Raw genomic sequence first — 24061 nt, 5'->3', positions numbered from 1 at the left:
GAACGCGTAGCCTTTCTCGCGAACGCAAAGCTTAAATTCCACCTTCCTCAACTGATTCTTCGCGAACGCGAGGATCTACTCGCGAGCGCGAAGAGTAAAATACCTGCACCTCCAAACACCAAGAAATGATTCGATTGACCACCCGAAACTCCCCCGAGGCCCTCGGGACCTCAACCAAGGCACCAACATATCCCAAAACCTTATTCAAACTTGCACAAATCTTCAAAAAACCTTAAACAACATCAAATCAACCAAAACACATTGGATTCAAGCCTAAGTTTCCAAAATCTTCTGAATTCCGCTTTTGATCAAAAACCCAACCAAACCATGTCCGAATGACCTGAAATTTTGCGCACACATCCCAAATGACACAATGGAGTTGCTGCAACTCTTGAAATTCCATTCCGACCCCTATATCAAAATCTCGCCTACCAACCGAAAATCGCCAAAATATCAACTTCGTCAATTCAAGTCTAAATCTACTCCGAATCTCCAAAACTCATTCCGATTGCGCTCCTAAGTCCCAAATCACCTCCTGAAGCTATCCGAACCATCAGAACTCACATCCGAGCCCTCTAACGCATAAGTCAATATCCGGTTGACTTTTCGAGCTTAACATTCCTCAAAAGAGACTAAGTGTCTCAAACCTTACCAAAATCATTCCGGATTCGATCCGACCAACCCGATACCACATATACACGGATACACAAAGCATAAAAAAGCAGAAATGGGGGAAACGGGGCGGTAACTTATGAGACGACTGGCCGAGTCGTCACACATATATCATGAACCAACAAAAACTTAATTATTCAGGACTTTAACATTTTAATATTAAATAGTTCCAAAAATTCTTTTTCTAATAAAAAAAGATTAAATAGTTTCATAATTATTTTTCGTCCATATATCTTTATTCCCCATATATGACATTCTCCAATATTTTGTTTAGGTGCGTACAAGTGATTAAACATAGGAACGTTCTTTTTTACATTTTTATTGGTAGACGATATTTAAATTTTCTTTTTGCAGTGACCTTATTGTGGTAGATATGGTATGAGAAGAAAAATTGTTTGGATAAATGAAATAAAAATAATATAGGTCGAAACTAGATAGATTCTTGTGTTGTCGAATATGCATAAACAAATTCCTTTGTTTTTGTTCTATTTCGAGCCAATAAGCAGATGGAAAATAATAGCAGGAACATGACAAAGAAATTCATACATACTGTGATGTACAAAAATCGTATCAATTATGATGATGTATCACATAATGGATTAACTTCATTGCTTATAATTCGAGGATTTCTATTGGTTTTATATTTATCATTTTTGTAACTTGAATTGTATTTTTAATTATTATTTCATAACTTAAAATAATGTAATAATATTTAGTAATATTATTTGTAAAAATTTATACTTATTGATATGGGGTACACGCGCAACGCGCGTACCCTAAGACTAGTATTATTAAAAACGATTCAATAATTTACCACCTGTGTTGCTAATCTCTTGCAATTAGGTAAGAAATCTATCCAATCCTATTATCAACATGCTATAATAAATTCATTTTTTCACTCCTTGTAAATGAAAAAATAATTAATCATTACACTTTCATAAAAGATCTTTGTATTGACTGTTGACTTAATTAAATTACAGTCTTACCCTCTTTTCCGTAGTATAAAATTAGATCAATTGTCATTCCAATCACCAAACAATTTTCTTTCAATATGAGTTTTTCCTCATTCATTAGTGTTATTTTACTCTCCATTCTCTTATCATTTTATATCATACCAAGCTTAAATGCCTTTAGCCTCCCAACAATTAATAAATCTTCTTGGGATTTACCAGAAAGTGTAGTTAATATTACCAATTCCCTACCCAGTGGCCCTCCTTTGGTAATTCATTGTGCATCAAAAGATGATGATTTTGGATTCCATACACTCAAAAGGCAAGAGACATTTAGCTTTACATTCAAAAGAAATATTTTTGGAAGAACTCTGTATTTTTGTCACTTTTGGTGGGGTTCAAAGAATGTATTTATTGATGTGTTTAAAGGATATTCTTGCAGAAATAAAGCTTCACAAGTAATATCGGAGTGTGACTACAGTGCGAGGGAAGATGGGATTTATTTATCATATAACATCTTTTTTGTGCCATATACAGATTTAATAACTAAGTGGTAATGATTAAGGTCTGATGTATTTTCATCGATCTCTTCAGTATGAAAAAAAATTAAATGAATATATATTTATGCCATCGTTCTTGTTTCTTATATACTTTTTCATTATTTTTGCATTCCGAAAATGATAGTTGGAAAATCAAAATAGGTCGAGGTCATTTTAGATATGATAAGACGGTTCAGGTGAAAGGGATATGTTGAGGGGCGGAGGCAAAAGTCGAGCTACAGGTTCAGTCGAACTCAATAGTTTTCACCTCAATAGTATATTTTGTGTTGAGAAATTTATTAAATATGTAAAACTATTAAATTTAGAACCTACTCATTTGCACTTAAAGTCGTTCTAAAATTCAGAACCCGCAAGATTAATATTCTGGCTCCGCCTTTAAATATATTGAGCGTCTAAGGGATCTTACTCACTTATAGTCTAGATAAGAACAACACTAAATTGTTGAGATTAAAAGAAGGATGAGTACATAATTTCATTAATGTTAGAGTTATCCCAACTTAAATGTACTAAACTAAACTACATTGGTCAACTTGATTAATAACTTAAGCATCAATATTGTACTTAAATTAAAGGTTGTGTCTTGATTAAAAAATACTTTGTTGAAGAAAAAAAGCTTTCACAATAATGGTTGTTCCCAGAAGACACGACTAGTTTGTTTGTGGTATTCAAAGAAGAAGAGAATCCAAGCAAAAGTGAGAGGCTATATTTGTAAAAATAAATAAAAAAGGCAAATTTGAAAGAGTAGCCTCAAAAAAGGTTATGTGATGCAATTCTTTTGTCCATTATGAGCTAGTTTGTTGGGGTTTTAAGTATATTAAATGCTTAAAAGATGGTGAATGAGAAATAAAATTTTTAAGTGAAATTTTAAGTTTTCCCCCTTGATAAAAAAATATTGTCCCATATTGAAAGAGGAAGAGGTTTTTTTATGGGTATATAAGCAATTGCTCTTCTTCTAGCTCTTAAAGAGTTGAGAAGAAGGCAAGTCTCGCGCCGTCGTCGTCGCTCGCTCGGCTTCGACTTCGGTCAAATGATTGATTGATTAATTTTTTGGACCAAATTTATTTGTTAATAGTAAAATATTAACAGAAATATTATTAAATATTCGTTTTAATAACAGAATATTAATATTAAATTCAATTAGTTTTCCGTTTTTCAGTTGTGTAACTGAAAATTAAATTTCCCTCTTCAATTCCCGGTTTATTATTTGTCACGACCCAATTTAGGATCATGACCGGCAAGTAAGCCTCATCGGTATTTTACAGAAAAATCGGACAGAGTTTTTCCTGTTTTTGGACTATTCCAAAAATTTCTGTCTCATATCAACAACCAAACATCCTAGTATCATACCAAACAATCGACAACTTATCAATTAACCAAAATTAGTCTCCACCATTACTAATCAACCCACTAATAGCCAGAAATACTAATCTATCTCCAACTTTGATAATAAAGAACGATACTCAACATAAGACTATAATAACAAAATAATACTTATGGCACTAAAATAATGACTATAGAGCGGCTCTAAGAGTTCAAAGAAAAGACTATAACAATAAATAAAATCTCCGCCCACGCGAACAAGTGCGAGGCTCACTAAGAACTATCAACATGTGCGCTCTAATTAACGAAATCCTCGCCCGCGACAACTGTTGTCTCTGTAAAAAAAATTAGCGGGGAATGAATCGCTAGCTCAGTGAGTAATAACACTTAACCACAACCATTTTTATTGGGGACAAGTCAGAAAATATGCTAGTAGATCAAACAGAAAATAACATAAAAATGCACTTTCAGAAACAATAAATAATTTTCAGTCTCATCATGTTTTTCTTGTAGTATAATACAATTAACAATTCAGTAATAAGCTCAGTAACCACTGTATAATATCAATATTCACATTTGGGAGGTTTCAACGAACGGATCATGTAATCGGTATAACTGTGAATTTCTTCGCAAGAAGTCAAATATAACGGTAGTCCCTACTCGAGGGAAATTGGTAACGATATGCTAGTTCTACCTTCCCACTAGCGAGGGCTATAACTCTACTCTGTAATCAGTAAATACAAGGTGCACCAGGTCTAACGAACCCGCCGTTAGCTACGGGATCCTTAAAAGTCTACTCCCATTTATACTTGTCTCTGTATCCGTATATACTCATAGAAAAATATTTTAAAACAATATAGAGCATTTCGTTTTTTATCAAATCATGTAATTTCATTTCGATAACAGTAAATTCAAGTAACAGTAAAACATATCTAGTGACAACAAGAATATTTGAAATAACGGTAATCATGCAATTAATTATTTCGGTATCATATCGAGTAAAAGACTTGTCCCACATGCAACTCAAAATAATCGGTAATATATTCATATTAAAAATCATGTGTAAATCATGCAAGTTATGAAAACACAAATTGCGGTAAGATTACTACTCACAGTACTTGTGCCGAAATACCAAATGTTTCACCTCGAGCAATTCGTACAACTTCCTCCAATCAATCTATAATTACATAATATCAATCTCATGTTAATTGCCTCATTTAGGCTAAATCCATCACTAATCTAGAATAACTAATCCTCCGAATTTTATATTTTATCATCAATTCGCCGAATTATATTTATCCATGCTACGGGTAATTTTGATTAGTCTGAAATCTTTTAAATAAAAAGGTATTTATATGATTTATTCCCTGTACTGTTCAATTTCCTTAATCGTGTGCATAAATTGAAAATAAGATACCTTTATTGTCCATAATATTCCTTCTTAATTAGTACTTATCTTTGTACTCAATAATAGACATACCACATTCAAATCCAAATTCGATATTTTCATTGCAATATAATTAAACACCAAAACTCAATCCTTGCACCCTAACTTAATTTACATCTATAAGAGATCATATATAATGAGACTAGTTTAAGTACAAATACATCAATACCCTTCTTTTTCCAAGTGAATTTATCCTACAGTAACCTTAACCAACTTCCAATTGCATAATTTGCCCAGAATAATTATTCTTGATATTTAATTTCTTATACCTTATGAAACCCTTTAAATATATGAACTGAGATAAAAAGAATTACCAGAAGAAAAAAACCAAGATAAGAAATTCGAGTATTACTCGTAAAAACCAGTGCGTATTTAAGATTTCTCAAGGTTTGGTTCCAGCCTCCTTCTTCTTCTTCTTCTTCTTCTTCTTCTTCTTCTTCTTCTTCTTCTTCTTCTTCTTCTTCTTCTTTTTCCTTTTCTGCGTTTTCTGAAGCAGACCCGTTTCCCCCTTTCTTTCTTTCATTTTTAGCTTCTTATGTGTTTGCCTTTCTTTCCCTTTTCTTTATTTGTTTACCGTCACTGTACAATGGGCTTTTGCCCATTTAATTAGCTAGGTTCCTTTTATTTTTTTTTAGTTAAATAACATTAAATGACAAAAAAAAAACAACTTGAATATGAAGTATTACATTATTTTATAAATTAGCCATTTATGTTATGGCATTTATGCTATGGATGTTTTGCATAAATAGTTATTCTGAAGAGTTGCACCTCTTCAATTTTCAGCCCAACTTTGGCTATAAATACAAGTTCATTCTCTCGGAATTTCCATACGATTTCTGAGTTTCTTCTCCTTCTTTGCATTGTTTTAACTTCAAAAAAAGCAACACTAAGTGTGATTTGCTGCCGAACTTTGTGTTCGCTGAAATACTGGGGTTTGAAGTACCACTACACCAGTGTGTAATTCATTCTATCCTGGGAGGAAATAATCCATAACCTTGGGTACTAGGATGAGATTAGATTCCTTAAGGAAACACTTTAAATTTAGTGAGTTCGGATTAATTTTTGTTTCGTTGATATTTCTGTTTATGTTATTTTATATTTTCCAGAATTATTTTACAAATACAGTTTACTAACAAGCTTAAGGAATTTCATTTGTATTCTGTATTTGTGTTATATTCACTGTTTTGGAGTTTAAAACCTTTGTGGTTTTCTACTCTGTTGGAGATTAAAATCTACGTGATTTTAACGTTTGTTTGTGTCATTCTTTTACAGAAATGACTACTAATGATAACGTGAACCAGGTTGTTCCAATGGTGACTGCCAATGCATCAATAAGCCGAACACCAGCGTTGGCACCGGCGGAGAAACCTAAAAAAAAATTCAGGTTAAATTTCAAGCGGTGGCAGCAGAAGTTGTTCTTATACTTGACTACTTTAAGTCTGCAGAAGTTCATCAAGGAAGATGTTCATATTCTGCCCGATGAAACTCCAGAGAATGAGCGTTTTCTCGTGATTGAGGCATGGAAGCATTCTGATTTTCTATGTAAGAATTATGTTCTAAGCTGACCGGAGGACTATTTGTATAATGTCTACAGTGGCGTGGAGACGTCAAAAGAATTGTGGATTGCGCTTGAAATGAAATACAAAACTGAAGATGTTGGGTTGAAGAAATTCGTTGCCGCCAAGTTTTTGAACTACAAAATGGTAGATAGCAAGTTTGTTATTACCCAATTCCAGGAATTGCAAGTGATTATCCACGATCTCCTTGCTAAAGGTATAAATCAAATTAATACTGATATTGAAAGTAGTAATCTTAGTATTTTTACTAACAGAATTTTCATTAAAGGTCTTGTCATCAATGAAGCATTCCAAGTAGCAGTGATGATTGAGAAGTTGCCTCCTTTGTGGAAGGACTTCAAAAACTACTTGAAACATAAACGCAAGGAGATGTCCCTTGAAGATCTCATTATTCGGTTGAGAATCGAAGAGGAAAATAAAGTTGCTGAAAAGAGAGGTCGTGGAAACTCAACAATAATGGGAGCAAACATTGTTGAGGATACTTCTCAAAATAAGAGAAAGAGGAAGCAGGCTTCTGAACCAAAAAGCAACCCAAGCAAGAAGCGGTTCAACGGAAATTGCTACAATTGTGGAAAAACTGGGCACAAATCTACGGAGTGTCGTACTCCGAAGAAAGACAAGAAGAAGGGTCAAGTAAACATGGTTTAAAAGCATGAAGATGTTGATGACTTGTGTGTTATGCTTTCTGAATGCAACTTGGTAGGAAATCCTAAGGAGTGGTGGATTGATTCTGGAGCCACTCGCCATATTTGTGCTGTTAGGGAAGACTCTTTCTATGGGAAATGCTGCAACCGCCAAGATTGAAGGATGTGAGAAGATCTTTCTGAAGATGACTTCTAGCAAGGTGGTGACTTTGAACAACGTCCTTCATGTTCCCGAGATTAGGAAGAATATAGTCTCTGTTGGACTTCTTGTTAAGAATAATTTTAAGTGTGTTTTTGTTTCCGATAAGGTTGTGATAAGTAAGAACTAAATGTTTGTAGGAAAAGGTTACCTCACTGAGGGCCTTTTCAAGCTGAATGTAATAGTTGTTGAGAATAATAATAAAATTTCAGCTTCGTCTTACTTACTTGAGTCAACTGAATTATGGCATATACGTTTGGGTCATGTCAATTATAAAACCTTGCGAAAAATGATTAACTTGGAAGTATTGCCTAAGTTTGAATGCGACAAATCAAAATGTCAAATATGTGTGGAATCTAAGTATGTTAAACATCCTTATAAGTCAATTAAAAGGAATTCAGATCCTTTAGACTTAATTCATACAGATATTTACGATATGAAGTGAATACCATCTCGCGGTGGAAAGAAGTATGTCATAACTTTTATTGACGATAGTACTCGATATTGTTATGTTTACTTACTTAATAGTAAATATGAAGCAATAGACGCATTCAAGCAATACAAAAATGAAGTTGAGATGCAACTTAACAAGAAAACCAAAATGATAAAAAGTGATATGGGTAGTGAATATGAATCTCCTTTTGAACAAATATGTTTAGAATATGGAATTATTCATCAAATAACGACCCCTTACACTCCCCAATCCAATGGGATTGCGGAAAGAAAGAATCTTTCATTAAAGGAGATGATGAACGCATTGTTGATAAGTTCTGGTTTGCCACAGAACTTGTGGGGGGAAAGTCGTTCTTACGGCTAACCGAATACTAAATCGAGTGCCCCATAGAAAAACACAATCCACTCCATATGAAAAATGGAAAGGAAGGAAGCCCAACTTGAATTATTTTAAAGTGTGGGGGTGTTTGGCAAAAGTGCAAGTTCCTAAACCCAAAAGGGTAAAAATAAGAGCGAAAACCGTTGATTGTGTTTTCATAAGATATGCAACCAATAGTAAAGCATATTGATTTCTGGTTCATAAATCAAAAAATCCCGACATTCATAATAATACGGTTATAGAATCAGATAATGCTGAGTTCTTTGAAAATATATGTTCGTATAAAAAGAAATGCGAGTCGATTGGTAAAGGATCTAAATGACCTCGGGAAGAAACATAAGAAAGTATATTTAATCAGGAGGATCCAAGATGTAGTAAACGTCAAAGAACGTCTACTTCATTTGGACCAGATTTTATGACTTTCTTGTTGGAAAATGAGCCTCGAACATTTAAAGAAGCTATGTCTTCTTCTGAATCATTATTTTGGAAAGAGGCAGTCAATAGTGAAATAGAATCCATATTGAACAACCATACATGAGGATTGGTTGATCTTCCTCTTGGAAATAAACCTTTGGTTCTAAATGAATTTTTAAGAGAAAAATGAAAGATGATGGAACTATTGATAAATTTAAGGCAAGACTTGTAGTCAAAGGGCATAGACAACGAGAAGGTATTGACTACTTTTATACATACTCTCCAATTACAAGAATTACGTCCATGCGGATGTTAATAGTATTAGCTACGATGTATGGTCTTGAAATTCATCAAATGGACGTTAAGACGACCTTCTTGAATGGAGATTTGGAGGAAGAAAACTACATGGAACAACCTGAAGAGTTTGTTGTTCCAGGTAAAGAAAAAAAGATCTGTAGACTTGTTAAGTCCCTTTACGGACTAAAACAAGCACTCAAATAATGGCATGCGAAATTTGACCAAACAATGTTGTCAAATGGTTTTAAGATAAATGAATGGGATAAATGTGTGTACATTAAAAATGTTCCAAATCACATAGTCATTGTTTTCTTATATGTGGACGATATGTTGATAATGAATAATGACATTGCCAGCATAAATGCTACTAAGAGTATGCTAACTAGCAAGTTTGATATGAAGGACTTGGGAGTTGCTGATTTAATTCTAGGGATTAAGATCCATAACACTCCTCAAGGTCTAGCATTGTCACAATCTCATTATATTAAGACAGTACTTGAAAAATTCAAGCACTTAGGGTTTAAAGTTGCAAAGAATCCAATTGACGTAAATCTTGCATTAGCAAAGCACAAAGGCCAAAGCATATTACAATTGGATTATGCTCGTGTGTTGGGATGCTTAATGTACATCATGAATTGTATACGATCAGATATAGCGTGTGCTATAAGTAAATTAAGTCGATACACGAGAAATCCAGGTCAATCTCATTGGATGGCAATGAAACGAGTTTTGGGATATTTAGAACATACCCAGGGCTTTGCTTTGCACTACAGTAAATATCCTATGGTTATTGAGGGATACTGTGATGCAAATTAGATCACCAGTTCAGCTGATTCGAAGTCCACAAGTGGATATATATTCACTATTGGTGGGGAGCGGTATCTTGAAAGTCGTTCAAACAAACTTGTATTGCCCACTCTACAATGAAGGTTGAGTTCATAGCCTTAGATAAAGCCGGTGAAGAAGCTAAATGGCTCCGAAATTTCTTGGAAGACATTCCATTTTGGCCCAAACCATTGGCACTAATATACATACATTGTGATAGTCAAGCGGCAATTGGAAGGGCTGGGAGCGTTATGTATAACGGTAAATCTCGTAATATACGACGAAGATATAAAACCGTTAGGCAATTACTCTCTAGAGGAATTATCACAATTGACTATGTAAAGTCAAGTGATAATGTGTCGGATCCATTTACAAAAGGCGTAACTAGATAGGTAGTTGAGAAATCATCAAGGGGAATGGGACTATGGACGAGAACAAGGCATAGTGGCAGTAACAATACCTAGAAGACTGAAGATCCCAAGATCTAGGTTCAAGGAGATAAAACAAAGTCATTAATGACGGTTCAACATTGTCAACTAAACTTTTGGTCTATTCTCGTGATGAAACAATGTTCAGTACCAAGGATAAAGCATTAAGGCTTTTTATTGATTTCTAAATTTGAGACGGGGTATATCAAATAGTGTATCTACAGGATGATACATTTAGGAATCACCTATATAAGTGTGAAGTGTTAGTCGCTTCAAGGAGAACTTTGTAAGGCCAGTTCTCTACGCACTTATGAAACTAGGTGTTGTTCATGGCTGAAACGAATACAACAATGAGAACCAAAGACGATTAAGGGTTGGTTGTGTGACTTGTGGTTGTCTAGATATACACCAAAGTTCGACGGTTCAAAGATATCAAATCTACCGATTGACTGAGTATATCCAACATAAGTTCACTACGGAAAGTTTAAAGGGAAACCTACTTATCCAGATGCAACTAATCCTTGCTTGCGAATCACACAGTTTTTCATGCATATTTCCGTTATATAGCCATTTCCTATTCATGTGGGGGATTGTTGAGGTTTTAAGTATATTAAATTCTTAAAAGATGGTGAATGGGAAATGGAGGGAAATAAAAATTTTAAGTGAAATTTTAAGTTTCCCCTTTTGATGAAGGAACATTGTCCCATATTGGAATAGGAAGAGGTTTTTTATGGGTATATAAGCAATTGTTCTTCTTCTAGATCTTAAAGAGTTGAGAAGAACGCAAGCCTCGCGTCGTCGTCGCTCGCTCGGCTCTACTTTGACTTCGGATTCAGATTCGGATTTGGATTTGGTCAAACGATTAATTGATTAATTTTTTGGACCAAATTTATTTGTTAATAGTAAAATATTAACAGAAATATTATTAAATATCCGTTTTAATAATAGAATATTAATATTAAAATAAATATTAATATTAAATCCAATCAGTTTTTCAATTTCAGTTATGTAACTGAAAATTAAACTTCCCTCTTCAATTCCCAGTTTATTATTGCATAAATTAGTCATTTATGTTATGGCATTTATGCTATGGGCATTTTGCATAAACAGCCATTCTGAAGAGTTGCACCTCTTCAGTTTCCAGCCCAACTTTGGCTATAAATACAAGTCTATTCTCTCAGAATTTTCATATGATTTTCTGAGCTTCTCCTTCTTCTTCTTCTGCATTGTTTTAACTTCAAAGAAAGCAACAGTAAGTGTGATTTGCTACCGAACTTTGTGTTCGCTGAAATACTGGGGTTTGAAGTACCACTACACTAGTGTGTAATTCATTCTATCCTGGGAGGAAATAATCCATAACCTTAGGTACTAGGAGGGGATTAAATTCCTTGAGGAAATACTATGAATTCAGTGGGCTCAGATTAATTTTTGTTTCGTTGATATTTCTGTTTATGTTATTTTATATTTTCCATAATTATTTTACAAATACAGTTTACTGACGTAGCTGATCCAAACCCATATAGATGCAACATAACCCATACATAATTGGGCCTACCTGACCAATGGCAATACTTTCGGGATCTTTATATAAATAGCCGGATGGATTCACTATTAACTTTTTTCTCGTCCGTGTTCATTGATTTTATACTGATAATACATGAGTTTATACATATTATACTTAAATTATAAATATATATATATATCGTCGACTATTTTTTAATAAAAGCAATTGGATAATCTACTAATTAAGTTAATTTTTCGGTATTTCTTTTTTAAGCACTGCTAAGAGAGAAGTGTGAATAATGACATTTGAATGTGTAAAGGCCTTATTGTTAAGGAATGAGAGCAAAATAGAACAATATAATAATAAAAACAAGATGTGTGGGAGGAGAATGTAGAAGTTATTTTATTCAAGTGTGTTTCTTGTGTGTCCTTCATAAGATAAATTATACCCTATATATAGGATATAGGATACATGAAAGGTTACAAGAATACATCTAAATGTTACAAATATTAAGTGATGAATCAACTAAATACATGAACTCAAGTCATGCTTTATATCTAACGACTTTATTTTTATCATTTTGTTTTCGTACAAAAACTCATTTATATCCCACTGGCTTTATTCCTTCAGGTGTTCAAACTGTACGTCCGAATACTTCACGTTTTTCAAGTAAAGTTAATTATGTCTGGATAGCATTTTTCCATTTTGGCCAATCATTTCTCTGTCTACATTCATCGATAGATCTTGGTTCAAGATCCTCATCTTGTTGCATTATTCAATAACAACATTATAAGCAAAAATATTATAGACAATAATATTATTTCATCCCTTGCGATGCCCATATATATTTATACAACCATGATAATAATTTTGTCTTCTTTTGTACTTTTGATTTATCGTTATTACATTCACTTCTGGGAATGGAGCTGATCCGGTACTGAGATGGACTTCATAATATTTTATTAAAAAGTATCATTTTTACGCTGCCATTATTATATCATTAATGTGGGTCATTTGGACCTGAACCCAATGTCTTATCCATACGAGACATGTTATGCCATAATATGATGGGACTTGAATCCAACATCTTATCATCATGGTGCATCTGGACTTGAACCTGATGTCTTATCCTCATGATGCAGTAGGACTTGAACCCACTGTCTTAAGCTCATATAATATTTATCACAAATATCACATTCTCTTTAGAGAATGAGACATAATTTTAGATCGCCACAAATTAAAATTTTGATAAAACTATCTTACTAAATAGTAGAATTAATCTACATGATTGAAAAAAAAATTGTAATAAGTAGTATGCCTTAAATATTCTAGGTATAAATATAAACATGTCATAAAGGCATATTAATAGTAGTGAACCATTAAAACAATAAAGAGATATTATAGTCGTTCCATGCAAATTCACCAATTGCTTTTAACATATTGATTCATATGTACTATAACTAGTAGTCCCGTTTGATTTGCTACATATTACTAATATTTGTCATCATCCAAACTTACGTAAATATAAATACCGAAGATTCAATAACTAATACCTTTTGGAATTAAGCAAAGTAGGATGTTATCACTTGTTACGATTCGGATTTCTCACCCTCGGGAGTGGTGATGGCGCCTACTCGTGAAAGTTAGGCAAGTCGAGTATTATAAATTCATTGACCTTTTTATTAAGCCTTTTCAATAGATCAATATAATAGGTGATCAACAGCGGAATCATTAAAAATAACCAGAAATACGGAAGATGAAAACTTAATAGTTTAACCAAACACTGATACATAAATCCGAGATACAACTCTACCCAGAATTTGATGTCACAATATCACAGACGGTCTAGGAATACTATAAATAAAGGTTCGAAAGATAACTACAAGCTGTTTCAGAATTACATAGAAGAAATAGTATGGAAAGATAGAAGGAGACGCCAGGGCCTGCGGACGCCTGCAAGACTACCTCGGGTCGCCTGAATTGTCACAACCCGGCCAATAGTCTCATGAGTTACCACTCTGTTTTCCCCCATTTCTGCTTCTTTAAGCTTTGTTTATCCGTGTTATGTGGTATCGGATTGGTCGGATTGAATCCAAAATGATTTTGGTAAGGTTTGAGACACTTAGTCTTTTTTAAGGAAGTTTAAGTTGGAAAAGTTAATCGGATGTTGACTTATATGTTAGAGGGCTCGGATGTGAGTTCTAATGGTTCGATTAGCTTCGGAAGGTGATTTGTGACTTAGGAGCGTGATCGGAATGAATTTTGGAGGTTCATAGTAGATTTAGGCTTGAATTGGCGAAGTTGATATTTTGGCGATATCCGGTTGGTAGGTGAGATTTTGATATAAGGGTCGGAATGGAATTTCGAGAGTTGAAGTAGTTCCACTGTATTATTTGGGATGTGTGTGCAAAATTTTAGGTCATTCGGATGTGGTTTGGTTGGGTTTTTTTATCAAAAGCGGAATTTGGAAGATTTTAGAAAATTTGGCTTGAATCCGATGTGCTTTGGTTGATTTGATGTTGTTTGAGGTATTTTGAAGATTTGTACAAGTTTGAATAAGGTATTAGGATATGTTTGTGCTTTTGGTTGAGATCTCGGGGGCTCGGGGTGATTTCGGATGGTTAATGGAGAAGTTGAAATTTTGTTGCACTTGCTGAATTTGCTGCTTCTGGTATTTCTGCACCTGCGGATTGGGGACCGCAGGTGCGATGAGGGAGGTTGCAGAAGCGAAAAGTGCTGATGGAGTCAGGGACCGTAGAAGCGGTGAGATGGATTGCATCTGCGATGTCATAGATGCAGATGAGGGATCGCAGATGCGAAAAATGGTGAGTTACGTGATTTCCACATAAGTGGAGAAATAACCGCAAATGCGGTACCGCAGAAGAGGTATTGGGCCGCAAATGCGAAAAGCTCTGGGCAGAAAGTATAAATTGTGGCCTTCACGAATTTTGAGCTATTTCACCATTTTTATCTTGGCTTGGGAGCTTTTTAAACGATTTGAAAGGGGGATTTCAAGGGAACTTCATTGAGGTAAGTAATTTGGACCTAAAACTCATTCCTATGTTATTATTTCATAGATTAGAGCTAGAAATCATGGGAATTAAGGGTGAAAATTGGCAAAATTAGGGCTTGGGAACTTAGACCTTTAATTGGGGATTGAAGGACCATTTGGGGTCGGATTTGAGAACTTTTGATATTTATGAACTCGTGGGGAGACAAGGAATCTATTGATGTAAAAATTATCGAATTCCGAGATGTGGGCCTAGGGGTTGGTAATTTTGAGATTTATGTTGTAAATTGATTATTTTTGCTTGGGCTTCGTTCCCTTAGCATATTTTGACGTCCTCGTTCTAATTTTGGATATATTCGACGCGTGGAGGCCAATTTGAGGAGCAAAGGTGTCGCAAGCTAGAGATTTGACCGGTTCGAGATGAGTAATGATTGTAAATGATGTTTTGAGGGTTTGAAACCCCGGATTGCACATCGTAGTGCTATATTGAGGTAAGGTACACGCTTAATGACGAGCGTGAGGTCGTGCACTATTGGGGATTGTGACTTGGTCCGTCCCGATTGATTATTTTATCGCGTATTTGACTGAAATCTATTTGTTATCATCATTATTTGGGTTGAATGTCATATTTGGGCCTTGTGCCAACTATTTGAACTCTTTGGGGATTTTTACTGGTATTTTTTCACCGTTTTGACTTTATACTTGAACCCAGTCATGTTATATTTCACTTTTTTCATACTCAGTCATGTTTTCTCCGTTTTAACACTTACATGATCTTTTAAGTGATATTTTGGGCTGAGAAACATGTTTTACTACTGCCCGAGTGGCTTGTGAGGATTTTGACTAAGTAGGGCCGATGGGCTATGTTGTGAGGAAATATTTGATACTAATTATGAGGCCGAGAGCCTGAGATATGTATGCCATGAGGTGGCTTGATTGATGTGAGGCCGAGGGCCTAGTGATGATGCCACGAGGTGACTTGATATTGCGCTTGGGCTGAAAGTGGCCCCTCCAGGAGTCTGTACACCCCCAGTGAGCACGGGTACCCATTGTGATATGAGATTGAGCTCGAGGGGCTGGTATTGTTCTATGTGATTGCCCGAGGGGCTAGTACTATTTTGAGATGTTGCTCGAGGGGCTGATTTGTTGATACTATGCCCGAGGGGCGAGCCTTTATGTGTTTACTTTTCATAATTGACTGCCAATTACCTGCTTAATTATTGAAAAAGGCTTTTCATGAAACTACGTTTGAGTTAAAGGATTTTACCTATGTTTCACTGATTTACTGATTTTAAATGGTTTTACTGCTTCATTATAGAATGCTTCGTGCCTTATGTGATTTCTTGCTTTCAGTATTTATTTATATTTGTTACACACTGAGTTGGAGTACTCACTTTACTCCCTGCATCCCTGTGTGCAGATTCAGGCATTGCGGATCCTGCTAGTGCGAGTTGAGAGCTCCCAACAGATATTGGAGTCCACGAGGTAGCTGTTTGGCATCCGCAATCCCGTATTTCTCCTTCTTTATCATTTCTATCTCTTTTCAGACTTTTGTACTAGCTTATAGACTTAGCAGACTTGTATTATGACTTATAGATGCTCATGACTAGTGACACCCCGATATCGGGTTGTGTTGGGTTGTTCTTCCGCGTATTTATGATATTATCTACTATTTTGGATTATTTTATCATGGTTAGACCGTTTCTTAATGCTTAACTGTTAATCATTGGAAAATGGGAAGTGTCGGCTGGCCTTGTCTTCACGAGAGGCGCTATCACGATCGGGTTCGGGTTTAGGGTTGTGACATGAATGGACTAAAGGCATCACCATCACTTGTGACGACCCGGCCGGTCGTCTTAATAATTAACACCTTAATCCCCTATTAATTGCTTTTCCCAAGTTTATTTCTGCTAATGTAATTTGTCGGGATGTTCGATTTTGAGTTTTGGGGAGTTTTGGGACACTTAGTCCCTAAATGAGAGCTTAAGTGTTGGAAAGTTGACCATAGTCGGAACAGTGTGAAGACGGCTTCGGAATGGAAATTTGATGGTTCCGTTAGCTTCGTTGGGTGATTTTGGGATTAGGAGCGTGTTCGGATTATGTTTTGGAGGTCCGTAGCTAATTTAGGTTTGAAACACCGAAGGTTGATTTTTGAAGTTTCCGGTTCGATAGAGAGATTTTGATTAGAGGGTCGGAATGGAATTCTGAGAGTTGCAGTAGTCTCGCTGTGTCATTTGGGATATGTGTGCAAAATTTCAGGTCATTCGGACGTGTTTTGGTTGGGTTTTTGATCGAAAGCGGAATTCGGAAGATTTTAGGAACTTAGGCTTGAATCCGAGGTGTTTTGGTTGTTTTGGTGTTGTTTGAAGTGTTTTGAAGATTTGTACAAGTTTGAATAAGGTTTTAGGATATGTTGATGCCTTTGGTTGAGGTCCCGGGGGTCTCGAGATGAATTCGGATGGTTAACGGAGAAAATTTTGGAGTTGAAGTTGTGCAGCAGCTGGCCTTCTAGTATTTTTGCATCTGCGGTTTGGGGACCGCAGATACGGCACCGCAGAAGCGGCTAAAGGGCCGCAGAAGCATCCTTGTGTCAATTCCTCAAGAATTGCAGATGCAGTGAAGGGCTCGCAGAAGCGGTGAGGTCTGCAGATGCGGAAGCTGGCATTTAAATTAAAGTCGCAGATGCGATGTTGTGTCCATAGAAGCGGGACCGCAGATGCGGTCCCAGGGCCGCAAATCGGAAATCGCTGGGCAGAACATATAAATAGTTGTCTTCGCGAATTTGAGGGATTCTTTCACCATTTTCATCCGGATTTGAAGCTTTTGAAAGAGATTTTTGAGGAAAACAAATGGGAATCACTTGGAGGTAACGTCCTTGACTTCATAACTCATTTTTATGGGATTAAAGACCTAATTAATGGTGAGAAATTTGGGGAAAAATGGGTAATTAGGGCTTGAGTTTAAGAGGCCTTTAATTGAGGATTTGAGGGGTCATTTGGACTCCGATTTCAGTATTCTTTTTATGTATAGACTCGTGAGAGTACGAGGTTTCTAAAAATGTAAATTTCACCCGATTCCAAAACGTGGGCCCGAGGGGCGTTCTGGTCATTTTATATAATTTTGCGTATTAGCTTAGAATTTAATTGTAGAATCAGTTACTTGAAGTATTATTTACATTATGCAATTGAATTGAATAGATTTGGGCCATTTGGAGTCGAGTACTCATGGCAAAGACGTGGTGTTAGGTTGATTATGAGCCGGTTCGAAGTAAGTGGCTTGTCTAACCTTGTATGAGGGACCTTCCCCTTAGGATTGGTATATTTGGTAATTGGAATGTCTTGTACGTGAGGTGACGAGTGCATACTTGTGCTAATTATTGGAAATCCGGTTTTCTTTAAGTAATTACTAGTATATTTCCTTTCTTGTTTCTATTTCTTGCACTATTAAGCCTGTTGTTAGCTTAGGAAAGCATGTCTAAGTAACTTAATTGCTTTATTTGATTCAACGTGCCTTACCTGAATTCTGTGCAGCATGTTAGGCTAGAATCACTTATTGCCTTAATATGAAATTTTGCCATTACTGTATATCTTCTTACTGCTGCTGTGTATTTATTTTGGGACTACGGGTTAGATTCCCGGTAGATCCCCCTGCACAGTTATATGGAACTATGGGAATGCACCCGGTAGATTCCCCTAGTACTGGGTATTTACATTTGGGACTACGGAACGAGATTCTGGTTGATCTCCGCGCTCTATGAGTTGGACCACGGGACGGGATCCCGAGAGATCCTTCGGGCATATATATGATGGACTACGGGACGGTATCCCGAGAGATTCACTGGATATATAAAGATGGGACTACAGGTCGGTATCATGGGAGATCCCCGATTATTACTATTGGTGTTGAGCTCTATTTCCTTTCCATGTTTATCGTGTTCTGTATAATTGTTGTTGTTTTGTATATCCTGTGTTATTTTACTGCCGTACTTATTTATACTATTCTGTCTTATACTGTTGATCTTTATATTTGTTTAACCTTAGTAGGGCCCTAACCTTCCTCATCACTACCCAACCGAGGTTAGGCTTGGCACTTACTGAGTACCGCTGTGGTGTACTCATGCCCCTTCTGAGCATGTCTTTCATGTGCAGATCTAGGTACCGCTGATCAGGCCTACTATCCTTGAGGGAGGCGACTGCTCTAGAGACTTCGAGGTACATATGTCGTGTCCACAGACCGAGAAGTCCCTTTCTATTCCTGCTTTTAGTATTTATCCCTTTCGTACTTTACTGTTCTTATTAGACATTACGGAGTTAGAGCTATGTAATATTGATCTTAGCTTGTGATTCGTGGGTTTCCGGGTCTTGGATTCATGTACTGGTATTGAGAGTTAAATATGGTGTAAGCCGAGCGGCACATTTAAACACTGTTGCTATTTTATTTCTGTTTTAAATTGTTTGCTTCCGCAAAATTTTGGTTTTTCTTCCGCTAATTAGGCTTACCTAGTCGTAGAGACTAGGTGCCGTCACAATGGTTCACGGAGGGCGAACTGGGGTCGTGACAAGTTGGTATCAGAGCTCTAGGTTCATAGGAGTTACGGATCACAAGCTGGTTTATTAGAGTCTTGCTGATCGGTACAGAGACGTCTGTACTTATCTACGATAGGCTATGTAACTGTTAGGAAAAAATTTCACTTCATTTGATTTACTTGTCGTGCGATATTTTGACATCACAGTTCTAAACTTCTTCCTTCTATTCTCTCACAGATGGTGAGGACACGTGCTACTCGAGATGATCAGGCACCCGCGCCCCCTACTGCAGCCATCAGAGGCCGGGGCCGGGGTAGAGGCCGAGGACGTGCACGTGGTGCAGCCAGAGCACCTGCGCGAGCTGCCACCGAGGTACCACCAGCAGATCCAGTGGATCTACTGCTACTACCACTCCTGCTCTTCAGGAGACTTTGGCACAGTTCATGAGCATGTACACCACCTTAGCTCAGGCAGGGTTGCTTCCCCTTGCTGCAGCTACGTCTCAGGTCGGGGGAGGAGCACAGACTCCCGTCGCCCGTACTCCTAAGCAGCGAGTGCATGTTGAGTAGATCCCTGAGATTATTCCTGTGCCACCTACAGTGCCAGTTCAGCCCGAGGACAGGGCAGCGGCTTCTGAGGATGAGCAGTTGAGGCTTGAGAGGTTCAATAAGTACAAACCCCCTGTATTTAGTGGCTTCCGAGGATGAGCAGTGGAGGCTTGAGAGGCTTGTGAGGTTAGAGGTGAGTAATGATTGTAAATATGTTCTGAGGGTTTGAAACCCCGGATTGCACATCGTAGTGCTATATTGAGGTGAGGCACACGCTTAATGACGAGCGTGGGGTCGTGCACTATTGGGAATTGTGACTTGGTCCGTCCCAATTGATGATTTTACTGCGTATTTGACTGAAGTCCATTTGTTATCATCATTATTTGGGCTGAATGCAATATTTGGGCCTTGTGCCAACTATTTGAACCCTTCGGGGATTTTTACTGGTATTTTCTCACCGTTTTGACTTTATACTTGAACTCAGTCATGTTATATTTTACTGTTTTTCGTACTAAGCCATGTTTACTCTATTTTAACACTTACATGATCTTTTAAATGATATTTTGGGCTGAGAAACATGTTTTACTACTGTCTAAGTGGCTTGTGAGGATTTTGACTAAGTAAGGCCGAGGGGCTATGTTGTGAGGAAATATTTGATACTGATTATGAGGCCGAGGGCCTGAGATAAGTACGCCACGAGGTGGCTTGATTGATGTGAGGTCGAGGGCCTAGTGATGATACCACGAGGTGGCTTGATATTGTGCTTGGGCCGAAAGGGGACCCTTCAGGAGTCTGTATACCTCAAGTGGGTGGGGGTACCCATTATGATATGAGATTGAGCCCGAGGGGCTGGTATTGTTCTATGGGATTGCCCGAGGGGCTGGTACTGTTCTGAGATGTTGCCCGAGGGGCGGATTTGTTGATACTATGCCCGAGGGGCGAGCCTTTATGTGTTTACTTTTCATAATTGACTGTCAACTACCTACTTAATTATTGAAAAAGGGTTTTCATGAAACTACGTTTGAGTTAAAGGATTTTACCTATGTTTCACCGATTTACTGATTTTAAATGGTTTTACCGCTTCATTATAGAATGCTTAGTGCCTTACGTGATTTATTGCTTTCAGTCTTTATTTACATTTGTTACTCACTGAGTTGGAGTACTCACTTTACTCCCTGCACCCCTGTGTGCAGATTCAGGCGTTGCGGATCCTGCTAGTGCAAGTTGAGAGCTCCCGACAGATATCGGAGTCCATGAGGTAGCTTCTTGACATCTGCAGTCCCGTATTTCTCCTCCTTTATCATTTCTATCTCTTTTCAGACATTTGTACTAGCTTATAGACTTAGCAGACTTGTATTATGACTTATACATGCTCATGACTAGTGACACCCCAATATTGGGTTTTGTGGGGTGTTCTTCCGCGTATTTATGATATTATCTGCTACTTTGGATTATTTTATCATGGTTAGACCATTTCTTAATGCTTAACAGTTAATGATTGGAAAATGGGAAGTGTCGGCTGACCTTGTCTTCATGAGAGGCGCCATCACGACTGGGTCTGGGTTTAGGGTCGTGACTTGAATGGACTGAAGACAGCACCCTCACTGTGGTCCAAAAGCTGCAGCACCGGGATCTGCACACAATGCAGAGTGTAGTATCATCACAACCGAGCTCATGTGCTGGTAAGTGCCTAGCCTAATCTCGGCGAAGTAGTGACAAGGCTAGGACCAGACTACCAAATAACCCTGTGCAGTTAAATCATATACAGTGGAAAATAGAAGCAAATATTCACAGTTAAAGATGGGGAGGGAAAAGCATGCTAGGAGGAGTATCAGATAACAACAAAATACCAAAGAGGAATGTAAAGAAACCATAATTTAATTGCCAACAATAATCAAGAAAACAAACACAGTATTCACTTTCATTTCTTTCTTGTTGCAGGCATGCAACCCGATCCCATTTCATATATCTCGTTGCAGGCGTGCAACCCACTCCCATTTCATATATCTCATTGCAGGCGTGCAACCCGCTCCCATTTCATATATCTTGTTGCAGGCGTACAACCCGCTCCCATTTTATATATCTTGTTGCAGGCGTGCAACCCGATCCCATTTCATATATCTTGTTACAGGCGTGTAACCCGCTCCCATTTCATATATCTTGTTGCATGCGTGCAACCCGATCCCATTTCAAATATCACCGTGGCAGCGTGCCACCCGATCCCATTTACAAATCAACATCAATCATAAAAGAATTCCGGCAAGGGAGCAAGAGTATAACAACAACATCCCGGCAAGGGAGACAATATCGTAAACCATAACATCACGGCAAGGGAGACAATATCATAAAAAATAACATCCCGGCAAGAGAGACAATATCATAAAATCTAACATCCTGGCAAGGGAACCAACAATGATAAACATCGTATTGAGCATGAATAAATCACAACGGAATTAGAACAATTACTCGTCATCATGCCTATACGTCGTACTCCATAATTAACACATAGCAAATAAGACACAACTCCTAATCCCTCAAGCTAAGGTTAGACTAAACACTTACCTCGATTCCACGAACACAATTCAAGCCTCAACTACCACTTCTTGTTTCCACGACCAACTCGTTTGTATCTAGCTATAATTTTCTTAACGATATCAATAAATGCTAAATGAATCAATTTTGATGCATGAAAATAGGTTTTTATGAAGATTTCCCCAAAAAGTCAAAAATCGACCCCGGGCCCACATGGTCAAAATCCGAGGTTCGAACCAAAACCCGATTACCCATTCACTCATGAACCCAAATATATAATTTGTTTTTAAATCGGACCTCAAATCGAGGTCCAAATCCCCAAAATTTGAAAACCCTAAGTTCTACCCAAAACACCAAATTTTCCTCATGAAACCCTTGATTTTGAGTTGAAATCACGTGAAAAGATGTTAAAGATTAATGAAAACGAGTTAGAAATGACATACAATCGATTTGGAAGAGTAGTTGTCTTTGAAAAATCGCCCAAAAGTGTTTAGGTTTTGAAAAGGTTTGAAAAATGAAAGATTTTCAGCTAAGTTAAGATTTTGCAGGTCGCAGATGTCGCAATTACGACCCTAAAAACTCTGAAGCTGAGGTGCACTGATAGGAGCTGGAGATGCACTATAGGGCTGCTGATCATAATACTGCATCTGAGAATCACGGCCACCTGGGGCACCATGAGAAGCCTAAAGTGTTGAATGAAACGGCCTGGGAGGATGGCCCCTACCAAAAGAATCCCTGCCTCCAGACGAGGCACCACTGAACCTACCAGAATGACGAGGTATCTTATCGTACCCCTGACCACCCCCTGTGATAGAACCATCTCAACTCTCCTAACCACATTGGCTGCCTCCTGAAAAGAAATCTCACTCCCTGTCTCCTTAGCCATATACAATCGAATAGACTGAATGAGTCCCTCAATGAACCTCCTCACTCTCTCTCTCAGTGGGAAGTATAATAAGAGCATGATGGACCAAGTCAATAAATCTGGTCTCGTACTTAGTAATAGTCATAGAACCCTGCTGGAGACACTCAAACTGCCTCCGATAGTTCTCCCTCTAAGTGATAGGAAGAAACTTCTCTAGAAATAGCTGAGAAAACTGCTTCCAAGTCAAAGCTGATGACCCAACTAGTCTAGTCAAACAATAATCTCTCCACCAAGTCTTGGCAGATCAAGATAAGTGAAAAGCAGCAAAGCCAACCCCATTGGTTTTCACTATCTCCATGTTCTTGAGAACCTCATGACAATTGTCTAAATAATCCTGGGGATCCCCAGAAGATGCACCACTGAAAGTGGAAGTGAAGAGCTTGGTAAACCTATCCAATCTCCATAAGGCATCAGTAGACATAGCTGCTCCATCATCAGTCTGAGCTACGACACCTGCCTGAACTGCTCCAACTGGCTAAGTTGTTGGAGTCTGAAATTGGGGAGCCATCTGTTCCGGAGTATGGGTAGCAGAGGTCTAGGCTCCTCCTCCAGCCTGAGAGACGGCTGGTGCTACAGGAAGTAAGCTTGCCCGGGTGACACTCTCCATAAGGCCCACTAGATGGACCAGAGCATCCTGGAGTACTGGGGTAGCAATGAACCCCTCTAGGACTTGAGTTGGGCCCACCAGAACTGCCTGGGCCGGAACCTCATCATCAAACTCAACCTGAGGCTCCACCGCCCGCTGGTGCTGCTGCTCTGGGCTGAGCTTTGCCCCTGCCTCGGCCTCTAGCACGGCCTCTCCCTCTACCCCTTGTAGGAGCTGCTACTGGGGCTCGGGCTGCTGATTAGTG

The 24061-nt window shown here is 37.8% G+C and overlaps 1 long non-coding RNA gene across 1 annotated transcript; it reads right to left on the bottom strand.

Moving 5' to 3' along the window:
- Window positions 1–3625: 3625 nt before the first annotated feature.
- LOC138879231 (uncharacterized) lies at window positions 3626–5427 on the bottom strand. Its single transcript, XR_011402677.1, has 3 exons — window positions 5302–5427; window positions 4616–4679; window positions 3626–3837 (listed from the first exon to the last, which is right to left on the bottom strand). It is a non-coding gene; the product is annotated as an uncharacterized lncRNA (long non-coding RNA).
- Window positions 5428–24061: the final 18634 nt, after the last annotated feature.

This window comes from Nicotiana sylvestris, chromosome 1 (genome assembly GCF_000393655.2).
Source record: "Nicotiana sylvestris chromosome 1, ASM39365v2, whole genome shotgun sequence".
In the NCBI taxonomy this organism is placed as follows: Eukaryota; Viridiplantae; Streptophyta; class Magnoliopsida; order Solanales; family Solanaceae; genus Nicotiana; species Nicotiana sylvestris.
This window is presented reverse-complemented; position numbering and strand designations above follow the sequence as displayed.